This window comes from Lytechinus pictus, chromosome 19 (genome assembly GCF_037042905.1).
Source record: "Lytechinus pictus isolate F3 Inbred chromosome 19, Lp3.0, whole genome shotgun sequence".
NCBI lineage: Eukaryota > Metazoa > Echinodermata > Echinoidea > Temnopleuroida > Toxopneustidae > Lytechinus > Lytechinus pictus.
This window is the reverse complement of record NC_087263.1, coordinates 1,199,018-1,218,874: the sequence shown is the minus strand read 5'-3', so window position 1 is coordinate 1,218,874 and position 19,857 is coordinate 1,199,018.

Sequence of the window (19,857 nt, the reverse complement as noted above, 5' to 3'; positions counted from 1 at the left end):
ATATTAATATATATAATTCCCTAGATTAATTCCAGTATTCAAAGGAATAATGTCTTCAAATCTTCAAAATACTCATATGTCTTTAATCCCACAACTGATTAATAAGCATGATCAATCCTCAATTTTTGTTACATATAACAAGAAAATGACTCCTTCCTAAAAAGCATTTGTTTTAGAAAATCCTTTCTGATGTCTGAGATTCAAAAGTTAATAAATCTGTGTCCTGGAACAACTCAACTTCTTCATTATAACTATTAATTAACATGACATTAATTAAATTGAAGATGTGTTTATAAAATAACACTCTTCTCTTTTATATATAATTCAGTGGTCCTTTTAATGACCTTGACTTTCGCAATGACACAATCGAAATACAAAATGAACAGTAATTAAAATCATTTTCACTTACAGTTTGACGTCTGTGACTAAAGGCAGGAAATCATCAGGAAGGCCTCAATTCTCAGCAGTAATGTTCTTGATGCTTTGAAATGGAAAATGCAGCGCTATCTGCCCTAAATTCAAGTTTAAGAACTTCAATTTTCCAACAGCATTTCTGAACTAGTAATTGACCCATAGGTCCTCCCTGTTTGACCAAGGAGGTTACATAGAATCTTCTGAAGCCTAAGTGCTTGGTAAGGCAACATACCCAATGTTCCACCTGTTAAGCCAGGGAGAGTGCACTGGAGCCTAACAATAGTTTATTCAGTCCCAGGACTTAATTCTGCATTACAATAGGGGATAGCATAGGGGAAGAAGGTTGAATCCTTAACAGCCCCCAATAACTTTTTCACTAACATAAATCTTTCAGGATATTACATACAATTCAAAAATTCGCTCGCGCTCGCGCTACGCGCTCGCAGCAACTGCTCACTGAGATAAGTAAATTATCTGTTCACATGGGGCTTACAAATCCAATGCTCAAGTCAAATATGTTTCTAGCAATTAAAATTGTCATTATTCGTTTTGGCGAGATACACATCACGCGTGTTCATAATTTTCATGAATAGAAAATTTTCAGCTCGCGAGCGCGTATTTGTTTAATTAGATAGCCGTCCAGTTCATGATTACAAAAAGTGCTTAAAACGTCCAGTTGTCAGGATATCCAAAATTTCCAGCTCGCACTTTGCGCTCGCATTATTTATTTGGTGAGATATCATCTTCATTACCCAATGCAAACAGCTAGTCCTTAACAGGTCCCTTTACAAGTCAGTAGGCTCTACATTGAAAAAAATAGCTCGCGCTTCTCGGTCGATTTTGTGAAATCGGCAAAATATCTGTGGGTTGCCCCAAAATGTTATTTGCCACCCCCCAGGTTGAAAATCCTGGTGCTGCAATCGCCCCTGAAAAAAAAAAAATTATGAAGTATGCGATATGGTATGTAAAGTCAGTTACCAAAAACATGAACTTTTTTTCTCATTTCCCAGAAAAGAGAATATATTATATGAAACTTGGTAGATTTCCTCTCTAGGTAACACCCCTCCCTTCTACACCAAAATTCAAAATTATCAATTAACTGTCAAGCCATAGGGTACCATCAAATATGTGTAACGTCAGTTACCAAGTGGAAAATGTAATGTCAGTTACCGAGATGCAATGTCAGTTACCATGATAAAACGTTGGTTACCAATAGTGAAATGCAAATGTGGTCAATTTTATGGTGAAGAAATATAGTATACTTGTTATTTAAGTCTTTCACTTAGGTATATCACACCAGAAGGAGCTTGCTATTGATTTTTTAAAGGTATGGTCCTCAAGAAATACTATGTAAAATCATGAAAGAAGTTGCATTCCCATCGTGCAAAAAAAATACTGTGAAATTGCATATGTACATGTACTTACCAAGTACCTAATTGTTTGTATCAGACAAATATATATATATTTTTTTCGGGGGAGGGGTACTTTTTCCAACCTATTTTCTAAATCTGCAACATTTGAAAAGTTTAATTCTGTGATAAATGGGGGTTTCCATTGCCCCTTTTTAGCTTCTAGGATTCTTTTGAGCATTGCCGGGTAAAAGTAAATTCCTGTTTTTTATACCTGTTAATAATAATAATAATAATAAACAGTTCTTGTATAGCGCATAACACATTATAAATAGTAGTGTAAATGTGTGATACAATTCTGGTTCTGGTTTACAAGTATAGATGAAAGGTGAAATTTGACAGTTCTGATCAATTTTGCATCATGGATCTACTAAAATTGTGTCCTTTTTTTCTTCTAAATTACAAATAGTTCAGTTTCAGTTTAGAAGCTGGAGTTTATTTTTTTGTTGACAGCTTAAAAAAGAAATTAGCAAAGAGAATGATTAAACAAATTATCAAGAAAATTTGAATCCGACAGATATGAACAAGCATTACTTGCACTGACCAGAATATAAATCAATAAAACTGTATGGCTACATAACATTCGGCGGAGGGGTAGCCTAGGGGAGGAGACCCTTTTTTATTTTGCCCTTATTGAGGGGAGGGGGGGGGGGGGAAGGAGATGAAAAAGGTTTAAAAAGTCAATATAAAACTATATGTAAATTGGTGTATAGTCAGAAAAATCCATGTGTACAGTCGATGCAATATTAAATTACTATAGGAATACAAATAACTGCTATGACCCCCCCCCCCCCTCGAGTAAGTAAAGCATACATTTCCTATATTTTGATGATTTAAAATGTGAAATATTATGAAACTTTCATGATTTGTAAAAGCCTTACATATAAGTATCAAGAAAATTATGCCTCTGGAAATCATATGGCACTGGTAAATGTTAATGTGTTATGTCAGTTACTGACAAGTAATAATAAAATGTTCAAATCAAAGAAAATGAATTAAGAAAAAGAAAAAGTTTTTTCATTGAAATGTTCCCAGAAACTCAGGTATACTTCCACATCAAGCTCACTTTCATGTGAAGCCCTGCACAGAAGATACAATGCAATGATTCCACATATTTGACTTCCATTTGCTATCTCTATGGCAAATTAAGTGTAACGTCAGTTACCGTAATGTCAGTTACCAGCATTGTCGTGGAAAAATTATCATAGCCCCCGAAAGACAAACACAAATTATTATTTTTTATTTTTTTTTATTTTGACACATCTTTACATAGTAGTGTATGGATATTTACATATTCAAATCATTACTGTATATACTCAGGAACATGAGATATTTCAATTTTACTGAATACCCTGAAATTGCATGTCCTTTTGCATAATGTCAGTTACTGACTCATTTTTGCTTGCTGATGCGTAACAAATGTGGTTACATTGAAAAACTTAGTATCAGAGTATACAGCAAGGTTCACTTTATCAACTGTATCAAAAGCAAACTCCCATCATTTGTTGTTTCAGAGATACACACAATAAAAGGTGCGTGACATTGTGCAAGTGGTGCAGGTGAGTGTATGTGTGCGTGGGGGTGTGTTTATTTTTTAGAGTGGTGCTCGTGTACCAGCAATTGGAACATAATATACAAGTACAAAATGAATAAGACCCATCTTGGTCAGTGATGTATGGGCATAAGAGCAAAGCCCGACCACCCCGCCCCCCCAAAAAAAAAAAAAATACAATAAAACAATTACAGCAGCAAAACTTAGAATTCATTACGGGGGCGTTTAGACAAGACATATTTAACATACATAAACTAGATTTGGCTATACAGAATATTTGATTATTACAGAGGTTTCTACTAGACAGGTAAAACAAAATTACTGTTTTTGAAACGACAAGAGTTGGTATACTTTGAGAGATGAATATCAGGCGAAATGAAAAGAAAGAAGAAGTAAATAAAAAACCTGACGTCAGATCCATTAGCCAAAAAAAAATTGTGTTTCTTACATCTTGGAAAAACACAATACTTCCCAGACAGTCATAGAACAAACAAGTAAAATTTGTTTAAGATTGCGATCATTTAGAGTTACATACAAAAAACGTAATAGTACAATTCCAAAAACAATTGATTTAAAGAATGATAAGCACTGTCAAATAGACTGGTGGGGACTACAAGCTCAGTGACAACACGAACCCGCCAACTATTGTTTAATAGAAAGTTTCATTGAGGAGGGGGAAATGATCAGTGGTGCGTAACCACGCCTTGGTGGTTGAAACCTGGATGTCATAATGCAAATTACTACATTGAGGTTTACATATTATGAAGGTACAGTACATTAAAAAAAAAATATGCTAATGTTCATCTTTCCCAGCAGACCGTTTAGAAATCAAAGAATGAATTCGGTCATCCACTTTGAGACAATGGTTAATTGGATAGAGAGATTAAGCGTTTGGTACACAAAAGGGTGGGTGCATATAGGGATGAATTCGAGGAGTGGCGGAAAAAATACTATATGGAAGAATGTTAACTACGTGACTAAAGATAATGGTTCAACCATGTGGTTGAAAAGACATATAACGTTTTGCTCAAATTTTCACGAATTATTTAAAAGTAAGGTGTGCCTGCTTTAACGGAAAGATTTGTCCATAGTGCCATCATTCACTTAAAAAGACCTGTACCAAGGGTGGAAAAACGTTTCAGGATACTATAAATCATCGCTGTTTCATTTTTTCTAAGTGATTCGTGTACGCACTTTGTTGCGTTCCATGACTCAAACTTTTTTTAGCTATCGCTCGTGGCAATGATTCAAATAAACCAAGGTTCTGAAGATAAAGAGCATACCTTTGATAATTAATTTTGACCTTTATCATTCAACCAAGATATCATATGGAATAATCTTTATTGTTTGCAATGTCATAGCCCTAGTACTCCGATTGTTTACTCAAAGTCTCGTAAAGCTATACACGAAGTTAATATTTACTAAAAGTGTAAATGATTAAATAACCATATGCAGTGAAGACTAGGGGACCGTTTCATCAAGCTAGCAAGAATTTTTGCAATTTGTATTACAAAAATCTATTTTTAGGATAGATTTGGGAATACTGTTCAGAATGTGATATCATATTTCACCTTTCTCTCTTTACATTTCTCTTTTCTTTTTCTTGTTCGTTATGTTTTTTTTCGGGAGGGGGGGGGGGATGACGGACAAGATCTCCGAGCCCCCAATCTGTACGCCACTGCCCAAGGTAGTATATTGCCCTGGCAAACGTTTCATTAAAATTTTATTTGATTCTGATTGGCAGATAAGCACTGTAGATATGGTAGCTGCCAGATGAAACATGATTTGTCCGATAAAACTTTGGACTTGTCTTTTCATGAAACGTTCGCCAGGGCAATATACTACCTTGGGCAGTGGCGTACAGATTGGGGGGCTCGGAGATCTTGTCCGTCATCCCCCCCCCCCCCACCCCAAAAAAAATAAAGAACAAGAAAAAGAAAAGAGAAATGTTTGGCATTTTGGACAGAAATGCGATTAATCCGGACACTCTCGATATCAGATTCAGTTCTGAAAATGATTCTTCTTTTCTTTTGCGATCAAAGGCGATTAATTCCTAGTACCCACTGTCAGAATTTGTGCCACGATGGAAACGGTGGTCTTAATCGTGAAGTAACCATAATTGCTCGTGCCAGATTGCATGAGGTATGAAATCGATGACCATAACGTAAAAATTGTGAGAAAATATGGTTTTTATTGGCATCTTCATGTTGGGGTTGGTTTTTTAAGCCATATGGAGTCCAAACGTGACCTATTAACTTGTGTTTTAGTCTGAATGAAGTCTGAATAACCGTTCATAACAATGTTTCAAAATAATCATTACAATGAGTGTTAGATGCGAGAAACCGTTCTTGTTCAATCAATTAAGGATCAAGGTCCCGTATTTAACACAAAGAAGTTAACTTGGTAGCTTAGATATGTTAGGTAGTAACGTTGGATGTTAAGTTATGTAGGGTAGTCAAGATGATAAAAAAGTGAGTTCAGTTTAATGAGTTAGGTAATTAGGCTTTGTGATGTAAAGCGCTAAGAGAATTTTTAGTAGGCGCCATATTATTATTGAATTACTATTATTATTATTATTATTTTATTCTTACTAAATTTGTTTATGATACCGGTATTTCTCGAAATGATTTTACAAATGTGCTCTACCATGTCTACGTGTTCTTTCCAGGAAAGATTATTGTCAATAGTTATCCCAAGAAATTTGGTACTGCGAACTCTTTGTAAATTAGTATTTTCGAAAATGATATTACCCTGACGTTCATGTATGATATTACTAAAGAGCATATATCTTTTTTTTTTTTTCGGGGGGGGGGGGATTCAGTGATAGTTTATTGGCTTTGATCAATTCAGAAACAGGTACCAAATCGTGATTAATGGTTGCAAGCAATAGTAGGGGAGAGAGATAGGGTTCCCATGCACCCAAATGAAATATTTTTTTAACCTACATTTTTGTAATCCGTAAGATGTGTAGTTAATGAATTTTGATGTTCCCAAAACGAAAGATTGTCCCATGGGGTTCAAATTCAAGATGGCGTCCAAAATGGCCGCCATATTCATGGGATTTGGTTTTCCGTACATATATTCCGACACAAACATTCATTTGCCATAAAATTAGTGTCATATGAAAGATAAATAAATTTTCTACAAGTTGATACTATTCATTGGTGATGAAAAGCTAATTCGGCTGAGATTTTAATAAGAAAATTGCAATTTTGAGAATTTTTTCCAAAAAATTGAAAATTTGTGAAATACATGATTTACCATAAATCTAAAGAAAATAATGGAATCGCCTCAAAAATTTCTAGAAAACTTTCCTAATATACAATTATTAAGTGGACGAAATTCCAAATTGATATCGTTATTAGTCACAAACTTATAATGTCTCAAACTTGAAAATTCAATTTTCATAAATTTAGCTTTTTTACTGCATATCGGAGACTTGGATACACTAATGTATATTGTCACATTTTCAACCCAGAAAATGGAGATAGGCCTTAATAAAATGCGAAATTATATATCATTTTTGTTGGTAGAATTTACTACAATCCCTTTATTCTTCGATTTAAAGTCGGTTTATATAGTTTTTGAAAGAATTAAGACTTTTGGCGAAAATTTGTATGTTTTTGGTAAAAAAATTGCACATGCACTGTTATTGATCAGATTTATTATGAATATCAGTTATTAATGCACAATCTCAACATTCGATATGAAAGAGGATGTATCAACGAGAATATTGGCAGGCTTCATGCCACCATGAGTATATTCATTTGCTTTAGAAAGAAGGAAATTATGCTGAATGTATTAAGCGATTTTGCGCTAAAGTGAGGCCAAAAAGCAACCTCGGTGTGGCAGTCACACCCATGAAAACGATTGCAAAGTGATGAATGGTATGTTATTTAAATAATACAATAGCTTGGATCAGCCTATCGCATCGATTGTGTTGGTATGACTAACACACCTTAATGTACAGTATGTAATGTGCATCGTAATAGAAATGTATCTGATTCAGAAGGATGTAAAGGCAAATAAAGTGTTTCTGTTACATCATAAAGAATTTATTTAATTAAGTCTTTTGGAAACAGTTATGAGATACACTAGCACTGCAGTTAATAAAGATGAAGTTTTGACACATCAATACACAACTGAAAGGAACATGCCAAAGCTACCTCCACCTTATCTGTATTTTGAATTTATGGCCTGTAATCAGGTTTATTATCCAACACGTTCTGACTCTTTTCTAAATTTATGAAGAGCCAAAATTATGTTTATTGTATATCTCTTATGTTTACAACTCTGTTCCGTTTGCTTTCATAATGAAGGAAAAAACCTAAATTTGGGGGTCAATATTAATGGAATTGGCTCTCCACAGTAAAAGTCATTGGGGTAATTCTGTCGCCAGTCAAAAAGTGATCATAGTTGAAAACCATAACGTAGTTCAGATCACCGAAGATCTGACATGATATCTGATGATTGTTTACCAAAACAAAGTGGAGGTGCCGTGGCCTAGTGGTCTAAGGCGCCTGGCTATACATGAAAAAGTCCAGGGTTCGATTCCCGGCCGCGGCAGCTATGCCTGTGAGCAAGGCATTAAATCTACAATGTTCTTTTATCCTGCTTTGAAATAAATGGAAATGCTATATGCATTATTGGTAACTAGGTGTGAACTTGTTTAAAAAAAAAAAAATCACGATCAAAATCAAAAGGTCGAAAGAACTAACCAATCAGCGAAATGGACACAACACACGATACTATCACAGATCATGATCATTATCAGTCTAAAGGCAGTCTATCCAACTTTGCATAATTTGACACAATACACACCAATGGGCCACACACAGTTGTAAATTCAGAAGGTACATTAGCATTTGCTAACATTTGCATATGCCCACATAGTGATAGTTGGTCAACATAAGCTCTACCTAAGTAGAGCTTATGTTGCAAGTACTAACACTATCATAGTACGTACGCCAAGGAAATATAAAGTTCAAAGTCGGAATCATTAGTGAAACAAACACCAGTAAAACTTGAAGCTTATGGTGAGATTCCAATGAAATGTAAAGGTACACTTGACATAAAATGTTACAGTCCGAAATGGTCAACACAGACATTCTATGTACCAGATGTCAAGGTTTCAGCTATCCTTGGGTTGTTAGGTTGCACTGACCTTGGAATTATCACAATTCACTCAATGTACAATTATGACACACCTACACCTAACCCTAAACCTAAACAAAACCTATCACAAGTGATAAGGATCTCGAACAAGCATTTCCAGAGCACTTCGATGCTATTGGTAGTTTCAAAGGAAAAGCGATGCTTCATGTCAAGGACATCGCTAAACCTACCATAGACGCACCACGCAAGTCTAGCACATTAATTGAAGGACAAGATCAAGATCAACGTGGAGGAACACAAAAAGAATATGTACTTGTTCATGGAGACGGCAAAGCAAGAAGACTCAGTGTTCAACAGCTCCAAGTGCACAATCAAGAGAGAAGCTATCAACTTCTTTGGCTCCAAGTGCACTAGATCAGATATCTACCCAGATCATAGCAAGGTAGAAGCTAACACACTACCCAAGGACAAAGAGGATGTTCAGAAATGCCTAGTATTGTTCAAATACCTAGCAGCATATGTTCCTAATTTGTGGGAAAAGTCAGCACCACTTCGATAACTTCTCCACAAGGAATTACCGTTTATCTGGGACGATGATCATGAACATTCCTTGAACAGCCTGAAATGTGCAGTATCATCAGGTGCATGTCTACAGTTCTATGACCCAGAGAGAGAGAGAGAGAGAGAACTGTCGACATAGATACATCAATGAAAGATCTAGGAGCATGCCTGCTTCATGAAGGTAACCTGTTGCGTTTGCATCCAAAGTCTTTCCACTTCACATTCCAACTACTCAAACATAGAGGGAAATCTTACGACATGATTCTTTCCGATCCGTTGAGTCGACTTCCTAATCCTAAGGAAGCATGCGATGTACCGTTGGGTGTCAGAGTTAAATCCATCTGCTCTGAGGAAAAAGATTCGCATATGCGATCGACTTATTACTCTTCGGAAAACACAAGACAACAGAACTTCAGAGAGAAACGGCTAATGATCTAATTCCCAGATCATTATGGCAAATTTGGCCTGAGTTGGCCTGAAACAATCCAAGAGTAATTGAAATCCCTTAGGCAGTATTGGTCGTATAGAGATAACATCGGATTATCACATGGAGTACTCTTCACATGAAGTCAAGTCATCGTACCGAAGTCACTGAGGAATGATATCATTGGACAGCTTCACCTAGGACACATGGGAATCGAAAGTACCAGACGACTTGCTCGTGAGACAGAATTATTGTCAAACATCAACGAGGACATCGACCAGTTGATAAAGCAGAGTGAAACTTGCCAGAAACATCAATCAAGGCAGCAGAAGAAAAGAAGTGGAATATCAAGCACATTACTTCTTTTCCACACTATCCAGGATCAAACGGATTAGCTCAGAGGATGGTTCGTACAGTCAAGAATCATTTGACAAAATGTTCTCAGACTGGCCAAGACAGTCAACTAGCAATGATAAACCTGAGAGCAACACCAGTCGAAAGTAACTTGAGATCACCAGCAGAAATGTTATTTGGTAGACCCATCAGAACCACGTTATCAAGTCACTATTTCTCGAGAGATTCTACTACCACTGATTTTCTCTTGAATAGGCAAGACAAGGTGAAGGAAGTGCATTATCGACATGCAAGTTCTAATCTACCACCTCTGCATGTAGGACAGCCAGTGAGAGTTATACATCCAAGATAACACACTTGGATACCAGCTAAAGCATCCAACGTCTGTGAGGAACCCAGGTCTTACGAAATATCAAAGACGAGCGGAGGAATCTTGAGAAGGAACAGATCACACGTGAGGGAAATTCCATCCACCATCCCCACTCCAAAGCAGGGCTCGAAATTAGCGGTGCCCGGGTGACGTTGGCAACCAAAACTGCCATCATGGTTGCCCGGATGGCAACCAAGAAAATTCCGTGGTTTTTTCTCAAAGAGAATAAAAAATCTCTTGAATTTTGCAGCAAACAAAATTGCTTTTCCAGTCCAAAGTTTACAACTTCTGGATCAGGGATATATCTTTCAAGATCACATTGGCACAAAGTTTTAGCTCAAAAAGATCGCCCAAATCTAGCACATGAGCCTGCCAATGACTTGTAAGATTGACTGCCTGTCTGTCAAAGTCCTCCCTATTGTCTGTCAAAGTCCTCCCAAAGACAGATTCCTCCGCTCGTCTTTGATACTTCGTAAGACCTGGGTTCCTCACAGACTTTGGATGGTTCTTAGGGAGGCTTTATGGTTCTTATGGAGGACAAAGTCCTCCCTAAGAACCATCATTTTGATATAAGTTAATTGTTGCAAGTTGTAAAATGCAATTTACAGGAGGCCTTTTCCGTGTTACTGACTCGTCACCACATCTCAATGTTCCAAAGACACCTTCCCCTTCTTTACATTGGTCAACAGAGGTTTTTGTCATTTTTGGCACTTTAATGTATCAGAATTGTTTGATTCAAATCGTAAAGAATAAAGATAACCCACTCAATTAATTTCTCATAATCAGAATACCCTCAAAACATTTGTAATTTGTTTTCCTATGACGTCGAATTGAAAAGTTCTGTTAAGAGTTTTTTGTCAGAATCCAAGATGGCCGTCAAGGTGGCGGCCAAGGGATAATATTCAAGTTTTCAGAAGATCAAAATAAATTCATTCAGTATACGGCTCCAGGATTGAAAAGGTGTAGGTTAGAAAAACTTATCAATATGTTGAATAGGGTGGTAAAGATAATGACAATATAGTACATTTAAGTCTGTAAAATGCAGTAAAAAAATAACTCAATTTCTTAATAACTGTATATTATTATATAGGAAAGTTTTCTTTATTTTCCTTAGATACATGTATATGGTATATCAAGTATTTTTGCAAATTTTCATTTTTGGGGGAAACAATTTCAAAATGCACTTTTCTTATTAAGATCTCAGCCGAATTACCTTTTCATCACTTATGAATAATATAAACTTGTAGAAAATTTATTCATCTTTCATATGACACTAATTTTGTGTTCGAAGATAAACCTGATTTAGGAATACAGGCCATAGATTCAAAATACAGATAAAGTGGAGGTAGCTTTCGACATATTCCTTTGAGTTGTGTATTGATGTGTAAGAACTTCATCTCAATTACCTGCAGTGCAAGTGTATCTTATAACTGTTTCCAAGAGACTTCATTAAATAAATTTCTTTATAATGTAACAGAAACACCTTTTTTGCCTTTACATCCTTCTGATTCACATTTCTATTACCATGCACATTACATTACTGTACATTACGGTGTGTTAGTCATACCAACACAATCGATGCGAGAGGCTGATCCAAGCTATTGTATTATTTAAATAACATACCATTCATCACTTTGCAATCGTTTTCATGGGTGTGACTGCCACACTGAGGTTGCTTTTTGGCATCACTTTAGCACAAAATCGCTTAATACATTCAGCATATTTTCCTTTTATCTGAAGCAAATGAAGATACTTATGGTGGCATGAAGGCTGCCAATATTCTCGTTGATACATCCTCTTTCATATCGAATGTTGAGATTGTGAATTTATTACTAACATTCATGATAAATCTGATCAATACAGTGCATGTGCATTTTTTTTAACCAAAAAACTTACAAATTTTGGCCAAAAGTCTTAACTCTTTCAAAAACTATATTAACCAAATTTAAATCGAAGAATAAAGGGATTGTAGTAAATTCTACCAACAAAATAATACATAATTTCGCATTTTATTAAAGCCTTTCTCCATTTTCTGGGTTGAAAATGTGACAATATACATTAGTGTATCCAAGTCTCCGATATGCAGTAAAAAAGCTAAATTTATGAAAATTGAATTTTCAAGTTTGAGACATTATAAGTTTGTGACTAAAAACGATATCAATTTGGAATTTCGTCCACTTAATAATTGTATGTTAGGAGAGTTTTCTAGAAATTTTTGGGGCGATTCCATTATTTTCTTTAGATTTATGGTAAATCATGTATTTCGCAAATTTTCAATTTTTTGGAAAAAAATTCTCAAAATTGCAATTTTCTTATTAAAATCTCAGCCGAATTAGCTTTTCATCACCAATGAATAGTATTTACTTGTAGAAAATTTATTTATCTTTCATATGACACTAATTTTGTGGCAAATGAATGTTTGTGTCGGAATCTATATACGAAAAACCAAATACTATGAATATGGCGGCCATTTTGGACGCCATCTTGAATTTGAACCCCATGGGACAATCTTTCGTTTTGGGAACATCAAAATTCATTCACTACACATCTTACGGATTACAAAAATGTAGGTTAAAAAATATACCATTCGGGTGCATGGGAACCCTACCTCCCTACCAGACTACAATAGGCGTGGATCTTATGGGAGAAGAACAAATACTATAGGTTTTCCAGGTCAAATGTCCGCCGTGTCAGAGCAAGTGTCCGATTAGGTAATTCAAATGTCAATAGGGAATTCAAATGTCCCATTAGCCAGACTTGTATCCCAATAGATGAATAAAATGTCATTAGAGAAGTCAAATGTCCACACAATAAAATTCATTTTCAATAGGTAAATCAAATGTCCATCTTGCAAATCGAATGTCCTAATAGGTCAATAAGATGTCCATAGGGAAGTGAAATATCCGTTCAATAGCAAATGTTACATAATCATGCATAAATTAAGACATCAAGTCGTACTTAGGTAAATCAAATGTCGTTTAGGTAATTCAAATGTCCATTTGCTAATGATGCTGAAAAGAGATTGGATTTTTCTTATAATGTATGACAAATGTACACATTAAGTATCGAAATTCTGTTCAGTAGTAAAGATTATTCAAACAAGAGGGTAAAAACCAATTACAATTTGGTTTATTGAAAGAAAATACTTGAAAATTTATTGAAAGGTTAACATAAATAAACATGCTTCATACCTAGAGTGTAGCACAAATAACATTTATGTAAAGGAAAGTCCGTTGAAATTGATTGTTATGTCTAAATATATGTTCTCATCGAACATTGACAATGTAGGCATCACTCTGCTAGTATTCCATATAGGGTTCAAAACAAGGTAATTAATCAATGATGAAAAGGATGTTAAAAATGAGTAATCGTTAATAAAGATGACAGAACTATTGTTTGAATTAATTAAGGAATAAGAGGTACTTTTACTAAATCAAGGTTAGTTGCATAATGATGATTTTTTTAACAACAAGAATTTGAAACGGCTACCCTGCCTGAGTGAGTCTATCAAAATGATTACTTCTTATCGAGTTAGATACATCCTACCCACCCCATCTAATTAAATTGACTTAAAGTAATTAAAATCAAATCCAACATTGAAAATTAAATCGTCTAAGACGTTCATCTGAATTACCAAAAATATAATTAAGAGGATTTCTGACAGCATTTAAGGTTGTTGCACGTTATGCCTCAGGTAATGCAAATGAGTGTATGAAATGTAACCGTTTTGAATTAACATGCATTTTCATGAAGAGATGGTTTAGCATATGGCATAAAAATAAGGTTGTAGATGTATTCATGATAAAATACAAACATATAAATAGAAATAATGTTCATTTGTGCCTGCGAGGAGATTAATTACATGTTTGGGATGGGTGAGAGACTGAGGAAATGTATCTATATATAAACTGATACTTCATAAGAAGAGTTAAACAATGATTATTTTTATGAGTTAAATAGGTTTCATAACTGTAAGAAACAAACATGTTTACAAATAATGAATATGAAATTAAATGCCATGTTAAGATTTATATATTCTGGGCTGGAGTAAAAAATATTGTAAGTAATATCCGAAGTTTGTCTGTAGATCATGTTGTGTGGTGTTCGATATGTAATGGAAGCAATATAATAATTTGGTAAATGAACAACATAATATGCAGGAAACTTAAAATTTTTACACCCATAGAGACTACTGAAATCACTATATGACATTTGTTTGTTTTCCTATAACAATTGAGATGAGAAGGACAAGTTGAAATGGTGGAATAAATGGAAGGAAGAGAAAAGAGCCTGATACAAAAAGGCGCTCCATCTCCACCAAGACATAAACGGCTCCAAAACAGGTGCGGGGTAGAATGAAAAGGGAGGAAATATATAAAGGTGTACAAAATAAATAAATAAGACGATGAAAACATACAGGGCCAAGACCCCCCCCAAAAAAAAAAAAAAAAAAAAAAAAAAAAAGTAAATAAAAAATGAATAAATGAAAATAAGGATAAAAATAAAGGAGGTCAGCAAATTTGTGAAACGAGGGGGGGGGGGAATCCCTTGCCTAAGAAATGGATAGATCGAGCAGGAAGAAAAAGGGAAAGCTGAATGACAGAAAATGAAAAAGCGAAAGATGAAAAAATGAAGTTTTCACGTTCGAGTCATCATTATTTCAAACCGTGGACAATTGAGATCCCTATACGACATTTGTTTTCCCAAGTGGGACATTACACTCTCTAATTGGACATTTAGTTCCCTATGTGACTGTTGGTTTCCCTAATCTGATATTTGATTTAGCTATATGGACACTTTGAACCTTCGTGGACATTTGAAATCCCTAATCGGACATCCATATTCTTATGCGGACATTTGTTCATGTACACGGACATTTGAAATACCTATATGGACGATTGGTTTCAATCTGCGGACATTTGACCTGGAAAACCTATAGAACAGAAATGAAGTTAAAAAATGTACGAATATTGGAAAATGATCAGATAATCATAATGACATTCATTAAATAAATCATAAGCATGATGGGTATGATTTCATTATTCATTGAAACTGTTAAAAAGGCCATCAGAAAGAGAGTTAGGAGGTCTGCAAAAAACCCAATTACAATAGACTTAATTCACTCTGTGTGTATTGTGAATGGAATGTGACTTGAGTCGATCTTGTCAGTCTGCTGTATGTGACTCTAATTGAACAAATGGGCTAGGAATTGCAACTATTGTAGTTATTCTAGAAAACGTTTTTTATACGTATTAGTAAATGCTTAAATACGAAGACTCAATAGCTGGATAATAATAAGTTAAGGCTTTGCACATTGCACATAATCCGCACATTCCGTTTATATATATCATTCTGTTTTATACACTAAAGACTAATCTTTGAGAAATTAAATATTAAACACCAGACTTGACCCTACACTCTGGACTACGTTATTGAGAGTGTTATAAATAGTGCATCTGGTTGGTGTGTGTGATAAATGCTGGTGAATAAATGGTCGCCAGATGTTTGATTGATTGAAATGAGACGTGAAATGTGGTGGATTGCAGTCGACTGATGATCTGACTGGAGAAACGAGGAAAGAGTTGATGGTACCAAATGTCGAAAAGCTTCAGGATATTTGAAAGCACATCATTGTTCTTTACAATTATTTCAAGATGATTTTTGTACGCACTGTCTAACGGTCTTTGACTCAGACCTTTTTTAGCTATCGCTTCTGACAATGATAAAATATATCAAGGTTCGGAAGATAAAGGACATAAAATTAATAATTAATTTTGAATTGTATCATTAAACCAAGTTATCATGCACCATAATTTTTTGTCAATATCATAATCCTAGTACTGGGATTGTTTACGCAAAGTCTCGTTAAGTTGTGCATGAAGTATTTTAGATCTGGCCAACTCGCAGAAATTGGGGCATTTTGGTTACTTTTGCACAGAAATTCGGTTCCTGACACTCTCGACATTCAGTTTTGAGAATGATTTTTATTTTCTTTTGCAATCAAGCACATCAATTGCTAGTTCGCACTGTGAGAATTTGCGCCACGATTGAATCGATGGTCTTAATCGTGGAGTAACCATAATGCTCGTGCCAGATCGCATGAGGTATAAAATGCATGACCATAACGAAAAGAAAATTACCCAGATTTGGAGAAAAATATGGTTTTTATTGACATCTTCATGTTGGAGGTGGTCTCTTAGGCCATATGGTGTCCAAACGCGACCAGTTCACTGTTTTTTTAGGCGTAATGATGATCAAATTATCACAAATAATCGTTAATAACAATTTTTTCGATATTATCATTGGAGTGTGTGTTAGACGGGAGTAAAAATTCTTGTTCAATCAATTAAGGATCAAGGTCCGCATTTAACACAAACTTTATCGCTTAATTACTAAGTGTATCGGCCAATGACGATTATCGTTGCATGTCCATTTTGATCAACAGACTGACTACGAGCCAATCAGTATCTTTCTTTCAAATTCGCGATTAATATCTAACCTTTGTGTAACGGAGCCCAGGTAACGCAGTTAAGGGAATCGTCCAGGATCCACACTCAATCATTTTTCTTTTTTTTGTATTAACTATTTTGTGTGTTTGTCCCTCTATCGGCAACAAGATAACTAAGCCCCTTTCACAATTGACGTACGACCATTTGCGACCTTTTGGTCGTGCGACAGGCTGCAACAGGCATCAATCGCTAGTCATCTCATAAAATCACACAGAGGCTTTCACAGTTGCAACAGCTGTCGTACAACAAAAACAACCAGTAAACCCCGTTGCACGAGTAAGTCGCATATGCTCTTATTGTGCTCGTGCGATCACATGCGAGTGTTGCACGAGGGATTGCGAGTGGAACGGTCGCATACATGCGGATGAAACGGTAGTGCAATGTTGTAAGCCGTTGCGATCGGTCTTGCAACAGTCTTATGGCCCATATTATTATCGCAACCAGTCGCAAGACAGGTCTCTGTACATATAGGTTGCTTGCACATGTGCAAGTGTTGTACGACCTCCAGTCACGTAAATGCGACTACTTAGTTGTGCCACCTCTCGCACCAAGTCGTACAACGTTGAACAACACTCGCACGATGATCGCCCGACCGATGGTACGACCCCGGGTACGGCCTGATGAGAGTGAATCGATCGCATTTGATCGCGTTCGTATTTTGAATATGTTCAAAGTTCAGATGTGACCATTCACGACCACCTCGAGTTCGTGCGACCATCTACAACGACTGCGAGTGTTCACAAGACACCAAGAGATCGACCGTGCAACAACAAGAACAAGCTGTTGCAGGCGGTCGTAAACTGGTCGGACGTCAATTGTGAAAGGGGATGAACGGTCGCATACATGCAAATGCAACGGTAGTGGAATGGTATAAGCCGTAATTTCGATCGGTCTTGCAACAGTCTTATATTATCGCACCCAGTCGCAAGACTGGTCTCTGTAGGTCTCCAGCACATGTGCAAGTGTTGTACGACCTCCAGTCGACTAAATGCGACTATACTTACTTGTGCCACCTTTCGCACCAAGTCTTACACCGTTGAACAACACTCACACGATGATCGCCCGACTGATGGTACGACCTGTTGCGAGTGAATCAATCGTATTTGATCGCGATTGGATTTTGAACATGTTCAAAGTTCAGATGCGACCAGTCACGATCACCTCCGACCACCTCGAGTTTGTGCGATTGTCTACAACGACTGCGAGTGCTCGTAAGACACCAAGGGATCGATCGTGCAACAACAAGAAAAAACTGTTGCAGGTGGTCGTAAACAGGTCGTACGTCAATTGTGAAAGGGGCTTTAGTGTGTAAGTATAAAAAGCGCGATTAGCTAGATTTGGGGTTTACCTTGACATTGTTTCATGAAAATTGACATATCTGACTGTTAGAGAGGGGACTTTCGTGTTTTTCCCACTTATTGATTTTTTTCTTCTTTTTTTTTCAAACTATTTTCAATCTGATTTCTTCTAAACGTAACTTTTCATAAAATTTACTTAGCATTTTTTTATACAGAATATCAAAGATATTCACATAATTTTTTTTCAACATAGTCCTGTTATTAAAAAAAACAAAAAAATCATACAATAACTTAAGCTAAGCTATAATAAAACATAAAGACCGAGTAATAAACAAACATTAAAAACACGATTAAATATGTACGGGATATAATTAATTTACAATAGCTATGAACTAGAAGAGCGAGGGGTTAAATGAGGATACAAACTTCGGGAATAGTACAAGCCTAAAAGAAGAGAGGGGTACAATAGAATAGCGTTGTTGAGTATAGGATAGAAGTAGAGAGATAGAGGAAAGATTGGAGTGCAACACCATAATATAAATTAAACTATTATAATCACACAATAAGACATGGATAAAATATCACCAATTAACTATTAACATGACACATTATATAGTTTCTATTAAAAGATAATTGATTTTCTTTGTGAAGTTTAAGAACGTATGGAAGAGCTTTGTCTGGTGTAGAATAATTCATCCAAATACACAACACAGTAGGCAGTAGGCATTGTTGTTTCGCACAGCTTATTCTCTCATGATTATAGCGAAAATGAATTATCACAATTACATGGATAATACAGACAATTGTACGAAAATGTGTCCGTGTCACTTTAAGGGTTAAACAATACTCATATTTGTACGATCGCTTGAAGGGTAGGAGATTTGGAGTATTCAAAACCTCAATGACTTCGAATACCTAAAATACGTACTTCGAGGACCATGCTAAAACGATCTTTTTCTTTTACCGCTGGCAGCCATTTTTAATATTGTTGGTACCACCCACAACATACACACACCAACACACCCTCAACATACATACACACACACACAACCCCACCCGCAATCGGCATACTACCGCTTAAATTGTTAATTTAGACCTAGAACACTTAAAAGCCGCCAAAACGAAGGGACCTTTGATTGCGTTTGTATTGGTCAACATGACCAACCTATATCTTTCATTAAATGTATTGATGCAGAACCATAAATGAACTTCAATTGTAAAACAGAAACGCCAAATAAATTGACCATAATTTACTACTCAGACTATTCTTTATTATTTAAAATGGTAAGAAAAAATGTGTTTCTATACCACATATCATGCATAGACGCATACACAATATACAGCGTGCCCCACAAAAAAGCGAAAGGCACTCTGAGGCACTCTATGACTTACTGTATATTTAACAACCAATGGAAAGACAAAGAATTAGATTGCGACAGGAGGCAAACGACAATGTAAGGACATAGAATTTCGATTCAAAACTGTCTCTGTTCCGGTATTCATTCGTTTTAAGTGGAGTCACAGAATCTTGCTCGACATGATCAATTAAAAATATGTACCTACGATATTCTGAAAATGTCCTTAATCGTAACTTACGACTACTCATAGCCTAAATATAAACTTCATATATTTCTGAGTATCTCAGTTGTTCTTATTGTCGACAATTTATGTTATTTGGTCCTATAAGAGCTATTAAAATGTTCTTTCAATTCTATTCATGATGTCTTTATTCACTGCAGTTCAATTGCAATTACAATGTAAGCATGGTAAAAATAACCACTCCGACTAATAAACCACGTCTGAACGGGGTTATAAAGCAGTAATTACAAATATAACTTGGCTTAATTTTCA